Source organism: Nomascus leucogenys, chromosome 4 (genome assembly GCF_006542625.1).
Source record: "Nomascus leucogenys isolate Asia chromosome 4, Asia_NLE_v1, whole genome shotgun sequence".
Classification (NCBI taxonomy): domain Eukaryota; kingdom Metazoa; phylum Chordata; class Mammalia; order Primates; family Hylobatidae; genus Nomascus; species Nomascus leucogenys.
Window position 1 is genome coordinate 69,627,159 of NC_044384.1, and position 10,865 is coordinate 69,638,023.

The 10,865-nt window shown below is 39.8% G+C and overlaps 2 long non-coding RNA genes across 2 annotated transcripts in view; both read right to left on the reverse strand.

Moving 5' to 3' along the window:
* Positions 1–2,506: 2,506 nt before the first annotated feature.
* LOC100604538 lies at positions 2,507–8,801 on the reverse strand. Its single transcript, XR_004029663.1, has 2 exons — positions 8,337–8,801; positions 2,507–4,367 (listed from the first exon to the last, which is right to left on the reverse strand). It is a non-coding gene; the product is annotated as an uncharacterized LOC100604538 (long non-coding RNA).
* A 1,518-nt stretch (positions 8,802–10,319) lies between these two features.
* LOC115834761 overlaps positions 10,320–10,865 on the reverse strand; it is an 83,828-nt gene continuing 83,282 nt past the window's right edge. Inside the window, exon 12 of the long non-coding RNA XR_004029662.1 lies at positions 10,320–10,407. This is a non-coding gene — a long non-coding RNA (uncharacterized LOC115834761). The remainder of the gene's footprint in view (positions 10,408–10,865) is intronic.

Here is a 10,865-nt window from a genome sequence, read left to right on the forward strand (position 1 = left end):
ATATATAACAAGTCTCTAAAAATAGGGAAGAAAAGACTACCAACAATCCCACGTAAGCATGTCAGAGACAAACAGTTCAAAGAAAAACAAAAAGAACAAATGGCTTTTAATCTCATTCAAAATGTGAAAAAGTTCAAATTAAAACTATACTAAGAAACCACTTCAAGACAAAATTTTAGAAGTTTCACATGTAACTACGTTAGTGTGGCTGTGCACACGTTGTTAAGAAAGCCTGACTCAGCACCTGGGGAGAGGAGTTTGGCAACATTTAGCAAAGCTGCATAAGCACTAACATTTTGACCCAATATCCCAAAATCTATCCCAAAGTAGACTTGCAAAACATGAAGACTCATGCACAAGAGCATTGGCTGCAATATGAGAAAATGTAGAGCATAGTTCTAAACTCAAATCTCTGTAAGAATCACAATGAAATGAGATAATACTTATTAATAATAAAAATTGTGCAAATTGAAAATTGGGAGATGCAGCAAAGAGCATTATGTGAGAGCAATCTATGAGATTAGTTATTGAAATTAGGAACTTGACACTTTTGGAGGCCAAGGTGGGAGGATCACTTGAGGTCAGGAGTTTGAGACCAGCCTGGCCCACATAGTGAAACCCTGTCTCTCTGTCTTTACTAAAAGTACAAAAATTAGTCAGATGTGATGGTGCACGCCTGTAGTCCCAGCTACTGGGGAGGCTGAAGCAGAAGAATGGCTTGAACCCGGGAGGCAGAGTTCCCAGGAAACACCGACAGAGAGGAAATAGCACACATGCCCTGCTGGTACAGCTGGAAAGCAGGTGGCTGCGGCTCCTTTCAGGGAGAGGGACCTCCCCTCCACTGACAGCACCCTTGTTTACAGTTCCCAGATGCCCTGGCCCCTCTCTGACACCATGAACAGCTTTAGAAAACTGCGGGCCTCACACTGAGATGCCCAGGTGTGTCAGGGAGGCAGGAAGACTTTGGGGTCTGAGGGCAGTGGGGGACAGTGGGGACACTGCTGAGATGGCCCCTCCCAGCTGGGAAACCCCTCAGGGCCTCCAGGGGAGTTCAGCCATCACGGTGCCCACTGGATAGATTTGGGTTGCAACGCTGACAGCAAGGACCCCCCTTCACCCACTGGATCAGCTGTGAGAACCCAGGGGAGGGAGGCCCAGGGACAGACAGGTAACAGCTCTTATTTGCATGCAGTGGCTCTGCCCCCATGAAGGTTTTAGGAGCTGTAAGGCGGCTTTGAAGGAGCCCAGGCTCCAAAGCAGTGTCATGAAGTGGGAGTTGTGTCTGCACCACACCCTGGGCTCCTGTCCTCACCCTGCTCACCCCCCGCATAGGGGAGGGGGAACCTCACCCCACTCTGCTTCACACCCCTCTCTCCTCAGGGGGCTGTGACTCTGACCTACAGTCCTTCCTCTCTGTTTAGGGTAGCTGTGGCACAGGCAGGGCCGGCTCAGCCACACACACACACACACACACACACACACACACACACACACAAATAGGCAACTCACTGCAATAGAAATAGTTGATTAATTAAAGCACCTATGGGATTTTTCACAAACCAAATTAGTATTTTTATTAAAAAAACTTTTAGTGCTATTGAGCCTACATAGGAAGAGGCCTACGTATGTAATTGGTAAGAGTGTGATCTGATTAACTCTGTGAAAAATAATGTCAGTATTTTTTAAAGTATAATTAAATTTATCATAGCTCAATTATACCATTTTGAGAATCGTATACTACATAAAAAAAAATTGGGGGGATCCATGTATATTGATGATTACTGGAAAGTCATTAGTGGTGGGAATTTTAAAAAATAAGCTTAATATCCATCTAATAGAGAATAAAGAAATCAGAAAGTATCTATAATATGAATTACTACACAACTGAAAAGAATACATTTAATCTACATTAGTTGGAACTAGTTATGTCTACCACTTGTTATAAAGGGAGCAAGTAAATCACTATATAATGTAGGATTTGAGCATGTTCCTTAAAACAAAACAAATCGATAAAGCCCTAAAAGGACCAGCTATTGAAAGCCTGTCACAAAATCCAGAAATGATAAGGAAAATATTGAAAATTTGACTGTGTAAAAAGAAAAGCTTCTTCAAAACAAAAACAATATAAACAAAGTAAAAGTTATGACACAGACCTTAAGAAAAAAACTCAGTAATTATATGGAAATAATAAATGTGCAGAACATATAAAGAATATCACTAAATGAATTAGAAAACTAGTAAAACGTATCATTATGGAAATCACAGGGAGAAATACAAATGGCCAATACACATACACGAATATGCACAATCTTCCTAATAAGTGGAGAAATCCAAATTAAAAGTAAAAATATTTTTAAATCATAAAATTGGCAAACATTGATAATTTCCTGTGTAATTAAGGGTGTGGGGAAATAGGAATTCTCATACACTGATGGTAGAAGTATAAACCATTGATTTCTTTTTGGAACACAGATTTTTAATTTTATGAAAATATTAAACATTAACATTTGCTGCAGTATTTTATTTTTATAAATCAATCATAAAAGGAAAAAACCACTTAACTAATGCGACAAAAAGGTGGATATACAGGGATGCCCAGTACAGCATTGGTAACAATAACAAATAACTGAAATTGACATAAAAATTCCTCAGTGAAAAAGTGACCAAATTATGGTAAAATACCGTATGGAATAATGATGTAATTATAAATAATAATGAGAGAGACCTATAGGTACTGATAAGCGGTAATCACCAAATTAAATCTTATATGGAAAAGCCAATCAGTGAACAGTATGCAAAGCAAGATCGTGTCACAGAAACATATGTGCATGTTTAACTGTGTAGGTGAATGCAGACGAGGGGGTGGGCCGGGAGGTGGTGGGGATACATTTATTCTATAGACCTAAGCACTATGTGAATTTTTATAACGATAACACATGTGTTTCTTATGTGAGTAATTAAAAACAATTTACTTTCTTTTTTTTTTTTTCTTGAGATGGAGTTTTGCTCTTGTTGCCCAGGCTGGAGTGCAATGGTGCGATCCCGGCTCACTGCAACGTCCGCCTCCTGGGTTCGAGTGATTCTCCTGCCTCAGCCTCCCGAGTAGCTGGGATTACAGGCATGCGCCACCACACCTGGCTAATTTTTTGTATTTTTAGTACAGACAGGGTTTCTCCATGTTGGTCAGGCTGGTCTCGAACTCCAAACCTCAGGTGATCTGCCTGCCTCAGCCTCCCAAAGTGCTAGGATTACAGGCGTGAGCCACCATGCCTGGCCAATTTAATTTACTGAATTGTGAAAAGGTGTGTTTAACCCTATATAAATGTATGACTCTATGGAGATAATTATTATTCATCTGAATAAAATAAAACAGCAATATAAAAACACAAATAGGTAACAGTACAATATTAAATACCATAATATCCAATCCAATATTAAAATTATATATATACACATAGAGGCAGGTAGGGCTGCCAACAAATGGTCTTCACGTCTAAAATTGTGGTAATTGTTGCAGAGACCTCTGTGACTATATTGGAAACCTTGGAATTGTACACTGTGTGGGGGTGAAATTTATGGCATTTTGATTATATCTCAAAGTTCTGTTAAAAAATGAGTGGCTTAATATTCTGTTAAGTAAGGAATGGTTTTATTTAAAACATAAATTAATAATTTCCAGTGGATTCCCTTAAAAAGATTACAGCAGGGATTTCCAGATCGCACCCACCCCCACCTCTAGAGTTTTTGGCTATCTTCTAAAGTCTTGAATTCAATGAGGTGAAGGAGGAAGAAAGTGTTTAGGAAGTCAGTGGGTTCCAGAAGAGCTGGTGCTGGGTGGGGCAGAGTGGGGAGAGATGCTCCTTTCAAATGGAAGGCTCTGGAACCCGCCAAAAGGGAGTGCAAGCTGGGGCAATCTTCCTGGAGAGCCACCAGAGAAAGGCTTCAGACCCCACGCTCCCAATGACATCCACAGACAGGGGCATCTCACTGGCTTTTAAAATCATCAGCTCTTTTTATATCGACACAAAGAAATAATGAAAAGGGGAATTCTGGTTTACAGTCATTTCATTAAATTATCCAAAACAACTTTTGAAACAAAAGTTATAAAAGGGAAACTCAAAATTATTTTCTGCTTCATAAATACTCTCAGTGGCTCAGATATAGTTCAGGCAAACTAGCCATGGATTCAGCCAAAGCCAGGGGGTGGAGGGGGTCCCGGTGTGCTCCAGGAGGCCTCTCCGGTGGGTCCGGCAGCTGTTCCCTCTGTGCTGCAGCCCTATCTTTGCTCAGCTGGGGGCCTTTATTTTGCAAACCTCAGAATAAGTCATAAGCCCCGTGAAGACATCCAAGATATTCCTTAGGGTTATCTGAAACAAAGAAAGATCAATTATTCTAAAACATGAGACAGAAAATTCCGATTTCAGCTGACACTGGCAGTTCTGTCAAAGCAGCACACGTTACTGAAGAAAGTGAACACCCCCTTGAAAGCGGTAGAAGAAACCCTGAGAATATCATTAAATTATAATTAAATTTTATTATATGAAAATAGAAAAATTTTGTATGACCTAAAGTTCAATAAAGTGCAAAAGATACATGGCAAACAGGAAAAAAAAAAAAAAAAAAAAAAAAAAAACAGGCCTGGTATAACACAAAGATGATAATACACTTGATATATAACAAGTCTCTAAAAATAGGGAAGACGACCAACAATCCCATGTAAGCATGTCAGAGACATGAACAAACAGTCCAAAGAAAAACAAAATCTCATTCAAAATGTGAAAAAGTTCAAATTAAAACTATACTAAGAAACCACTTCAAGACAAAATTTTAGAAGTTTCACATCTAACTACGTTAGTGTGGCTGTGCACACATTGTGGTTAAGAAAGCCTGACTCAGCACCTGTGGAGAGGAGTTCGGCAATATTTAGCAAAGCTGCATAAGCACTAACACTTTGACCCATTGTCCAACATCTCAAAATCTATCCCAAAGTAGACTTGCAAAATATGAAGACTCATGCACAAGAGCATTGGCTGCAATATGAGAAAATGTAGAGCATAGTTCTAAACTCAAATCTCTGTAAGAATCACAATGAAATAATACTTACTAATAAATAATAAAAATTGTGCAAATTGAAAATTGGGAGATGCAGCAAAGAGCATTATGTGAGAGCAATCTATGAGATTAGTTATTGAAATTAGGAACTTGACACTTTTGGAGGCCAAGGTGGGAGGATCACTTGAGGTCAGGAGTTTGAGACCAGCCTGGCCCACATAGTGAAACCCCATCTCTATGTCTTTACTGAAAGTACAAAAATTAGTCAGATGTGGTGGTGCATGCCTGTAGTCCCAGCTACTGGGGAGGCTGAGGCAGGAGAATCGCTTGAACCCGGGAGGCAAAGGGTGCAGTGACTCGAGATTCTGCCACTGCACTCCAGCCTGGGCAACAGAGCCTGACTCTGTCTTAAAAATAAATAGGAAAGAAAGGTAAAAATTAAGTATACAACTTAAGTTAGAAAAAAATAACATCAGAAGAAATCCAAATAATGTAATGGAAGGATAACAGATGAGAAGAGAAATTAATGAAAGAGAAAATAAGGACAATAGTGGGAAGGGGTAACAGAGCCAACAGTTGTTTTTGAGAAAAATGTATTATCAAGAAAAAAAGAAAGATCACAAAAATTCATATCAGAACTTAATAAAGAGACATAACTATAGAGGTAGCAGAGATTACAAAACAATCAGTGGATATTATAAGGAAATTTATGCTGAGACATTTAAAATGTGTACAAGGTAGATAAAATCCTAGAAGGCATAATTTTCTAAAATGAATTCATGAAGAAAAATCCTAAATACTTCAATAGCCATTATATAAATTTAATTAGTAGTTAAGAAGTATCTTTCCTTGTCTCTGTCTTTCTCTCCCTTTCTTTACCCCACCTCCACCTCCCACCCCTTCTCTCTCTCTCATACACACACACACACACACACACACACCCCTAATAGTATTATTGGCTAAATACCAAAATTACAATGGAGTTGGCATTCAAGTCTGATTGAAATATTTCCATGAAATTGATGAAAGGGGCTACTTATAATTAATTTGATGAAAACACTGTAATTTTAATACCAAACCCAAAAATTAAGTATAAAAAGAAAAACTGTGCACCAACCTTACTCAGGAGCACTGACATCAACTCTCCAAAGGGGTAGCAGGCAATGACCAGGCCTCAAATGTGAAGCATCAATACAAACAATACAGTGAGTGTACAGCTCAAAACAGCACATCCTGAAATGCTCAGCCTTATACCTAATATTTAAAAATATTTGGAACACACAGAACCATGGGAGTGGCTTTTGGAGAAATGTTCATGAAGGAAGAAAGATTACAGCTAAGTTTAAAAATACTGTTACAGTTTTGTTTGCTTGTTTTGTCTTGAAGAGGAGGTAAAAGTTGGAGTAAAAACAGGGAGTTTGGGCCAGGCGTGGTGGCGCACGCCTGTAATCCCAGCACTTTGGGAGGCTGAGGTGGGTGGATCACGAGGTCAGGAGATTGAGACCATCCTGGCCAAGGTGGTGAAACCCCGTCTCTACTAAAAATACAAAACAAAATTAGCTGGGTGTGGTGGTGAGCACCTGTAGTCCCAGCTACTCGGGAGGCTGAGGCAGGAGAATGGCGTGAACCCAGGAGGTGGAGCTTGCAGTGAGCCGAGATTGCGCCACTGCACTCCAGCCTGGGCGACAGAACGAGACTCTGTCACAACAACAACAACAACAACAACAACAACAAACCAAGGAATTTGGTGTAAAGTGGGAAAAGCAAAGAAACCTGCATGGATGGGCTGAAGGGTGTGCTGGGAGAAGAATGAGAAATACGTCTGGGGAAGAAATTGGAAATGGAGGTTTAATCCCAAGTGATCCAAAGGGATGTATTGAAGAATTAATGTGTGACTAGGAACAGGGAGGTTATGCAACTGATCGTCAGCCCAGCAGTGGGCACTCAGTTCCACTAATGAATGAGGACTGTGAGGACAGACAGAGGGGCAGGCAGATGAAGGCGTGGGTTGTACATAAAACAGGTCTACTCGATTGTTGACAAGAAACTGTTTTCAAGTTCCGTTTTGCCACGCATGGAATAGCTTTTCATTAGCTGAATTTAGCGGCATATAAAATCATTAAACTAAGGCAGAGACCCAGAGTTCCCACATGAAAACCAAATGTAAACCGGCTGTGACCCACTTCAACACCATCATTGGAAATCAGAAGCTGAGCCCTTTTCTGATGTTTAAAACCTGCGTAATATTCAGTATATTATTATTTGTATATCTATTTCCTTTGTGATGGAAATTTGATTTGTCCCAATTTTCTATTTTATTAAAATATTGCTACATAGAAAGTCCCCTTGCATATATTTCTCCTAATGGTAGAAATATTTTACATAAAAGACTCTAGAAATGGGATGAGATCCATGGGTTAGGAGAATTTTAAAACAGATAGGTCCTCCCAAATTGCCCTCTTACAAATCATACAAATTCATATGCTTCTAACAGTTACAGAGAGTGGGTGTTACCCCCCATCCTCACCAACACTGAATGTTACACATGAGAGCTGAGTATCCCTTGTCTGAAATGATTGGGACCAGAAGTGATTCCAATTTGGGTTTCTGCAGATTTCAGAATATTCGCATTATATATACTTACTGACTGAGAATTCCAAATCCAAAAATTTGAAATCTGAAATGCTCCAGCGAGCACTTCCTTTGAGCATCATTTAGAAGCTGAAAATGTTTTGGGTTTTGGAGCATTTTGGATTTCAGATTTTTGGATTTGGGATGCTAACCTGTATTAAACATCTGTGACAATCTGAAAGACAAAAGCACACCTCAGTGTTTTATTTTGCTTCTTTCTGCTCACAGTTTCCATGAACGTTTTTAATCTCTGTGCTAGTGCATGCTGTGTGTGAAATGCTACTCACCCACAAACAGGTCCAGCCCAGATGACAGCTCCGCTGTGAAGTCTTTCCCATTCTCATGGGGAACACTATTTACTTCCTGATATCCAAAAAGAACGGTGCAAATATTCCTCTCAATTGCACTGTGAGGTTTTCCTTTAAAAAAATTTTATGTGGAGCCCATTTTCTAATCCTTTATTCTTTATTTCACTGGTTCCTTGTACAGATTAGGTGCAAGTATTATTTGATTGGATGACTGAATGATACCACAAGTTCCTTCTAGCTCTGGGAATCTGTGTTGCCATGATTCCACTGGCCTGGGACCTGTACATGAGTAGCAGTTTTAAAAAGCAAAGCTCCTATCTTTAAATAAAACCATAAATTCCTTACTCATTACTCACACCTGTATCAGGAACAGGTTTGGATACAGGGGAAATTCCAAGGATGACGGGTATGGATCCGAAAAGACAGTGATGTCCAAGTTCAGGCGGTGCACTCCACAAGTCATCTTGCACAGTCACTGGAAGCCAGGCAAAGTCTATGGTCTCATGGCCACAAACCCAATGATTTGACCTCAGAGGGTATCCTGCATTAGAAGCAAGAACAAATCAGAGATTTGAGGAAATAGGAGAGGTCATAACTGTCACCATGCCTGCTTTCTCAACCTAAGGACTGACAAGCATCTAGCCTTGAGCCAAAAAGGCTGCAAATACATGTGTGTTTAGTAGTGAGTTGTTGCACCCCAGGGCTGGAGCACGGCTTTGTACTTTGATTCTCCAGCCTCCAGGAGACTCATAAATCCTGCACTCCATGATCCAAAATGGTGGATTTCCTTGAAAAATGTAATTAACATAATTAATTATACATAGATTTAAAAATAGTCACTTTGTAGAATAAACAGAACTGACTTATACCATTTAGAAAGTTGATATTAGGTGGTTTTGACAGTTCCATTAAAATTTTTGATAATTAAGAGCTTTTATTTACTTTCAAAATTTGGTGGTAATCCCCAGTCTTCCTGTGCAAGGAATTACATTTAAGAAAAACAGTATTGCATAAAGGCAAGCAGATGACTTTGAGAGATGAAGATAAAGACAAAGAGATATTAATGTCGCTGAACCTGACCAACACCTGAAAATAATAATAATGATGATAAGGGTACATCTAGGGCTCCAGGGCTTCATCAAAAAAAAAAAATCTTAATCGTCTCAGGAACCTCAAAAATAAGGTACAATTATAATACTTTTACATAGATTCAAGGGATTTGCTCAAGATCACAACTCTATTCAGTATCAGAGTAAGGACTGGATCCAAGCATCCTGACTCCCAAATCTGTGCTGCTGAGCACTGTGCTATGTATAAATGTCACAGATCATAAGGAATAGAAACACCTGACTACAGGAACGCCCTCACACTTTGGTGAGCATTAGGAAATGGGGCTACTGCAATGAAATTGAGATGAGCTTGGAAGGTCAAAAGGAAGCATTCTGCTACTCCAGTGAAATGAACATTGTGGTTTGCTCATTCTAACGTGGAAAAAAATTTTCTAATGTATCTACCCTTTAATTAACTCTTCCAAAAGAAGAAGCTGCAGGACAGATGCAATTAAAGGCTCAAATGGAATTATTTCTACCTAACAGAAGAGTTGCCCATTTTGTGAAACTGTGCTAGAAGGACCCAAACAATGCTGATGACAATTATCAGGATGATAAGTAACCTGGAAAGACAACGAGTGATGTAAATCACAGAGTAAGTCATGATAGGCGCCTCCATCGTGCTTCAGTGCTTGCATTCATTCTTGTGCTATTTTATTACTTTTACCAAACAAAACATAGCTCCTTGACATCACATGAACCTATGCCTGAGAATCAGTTAGTAAAATGCCCGTGACTAGTAATCTTCACCTATGCAATTAAACATTCATTCATCAAATAGTTCAAATGTAAGTGATGAATGTGTTGAAAGAAAAGTACATTAATACATTAATTAGAAAAAACATTCTATTAAAAAGATATTATTTGTATGATAAGAGAGATCACCATTTTTGTACTTTTTCACAAACTTACCGAAAACTGTCAGCTTACACGGTGAATCTTAAAAACCTCTAACCCAGAACGTAAAGTACATTGGCCAAAAATGCTAACCTAACACATTTAAATACTACAGGATTCATGTAGGTAGAACTAACCGAATAAAATACTGGTAGTCAGTATAATCCTATCTGTGGTTCCTGGGGTCCAGGGAGATTGAGTTTGTTACCTTCCCATCTCACATTAGCCAGTGTTTTTTCCGTGAATAATAAAAACAGCAGGATTTACTTGCCTGTCCAGAAAAGGTCATCACTTCTGTGTGTTCTCCTGAAACAGGTGGTGGCTGGGTGAAAAGGTGGACAGCATTAGGGCTGGAGATGGGGGCTCCAGCATCTTGGGTGAGCTTCTGAAACCTCTGCAACTTCCAGCCACTAAATGGAATGAGCCATGGAAAGCTTTAGCCCAATGCCCGGAACAAGGTCAGGATTTCGTGAATGGCACTGCTCTCCTTGTAGTTCTGTCATCAGCCGTCACACATCCATCAGGAACACACATCCTGAGTTATTCTATTTATAATAAGCACAAACTAAAAGAGAGCGAACTCTAGCACACAAAGTTGTAGTGGCTAGCTTTGGAAAGGAGGAGACATAAGGACAGTTTTGGGGTGCAGGTAACTTCTAGTTTTTGACCTGACTTGTAGTTACATGGGTGCTCATTTTGTGATAAATTACAGAGCTGTATATTTAGGTTTCATGTGTTTTCGGTATGTCCTGTGCCTCCCATCCACTGGGCTCTGCTGTTCCCATGGCATGTGGAGTAGCCCCCAGAGGCTGGCCTCCAGCTGCCCTCCTGGCCTGGCTTCCTCTCACTCTGCCACGGGCTCCTCACC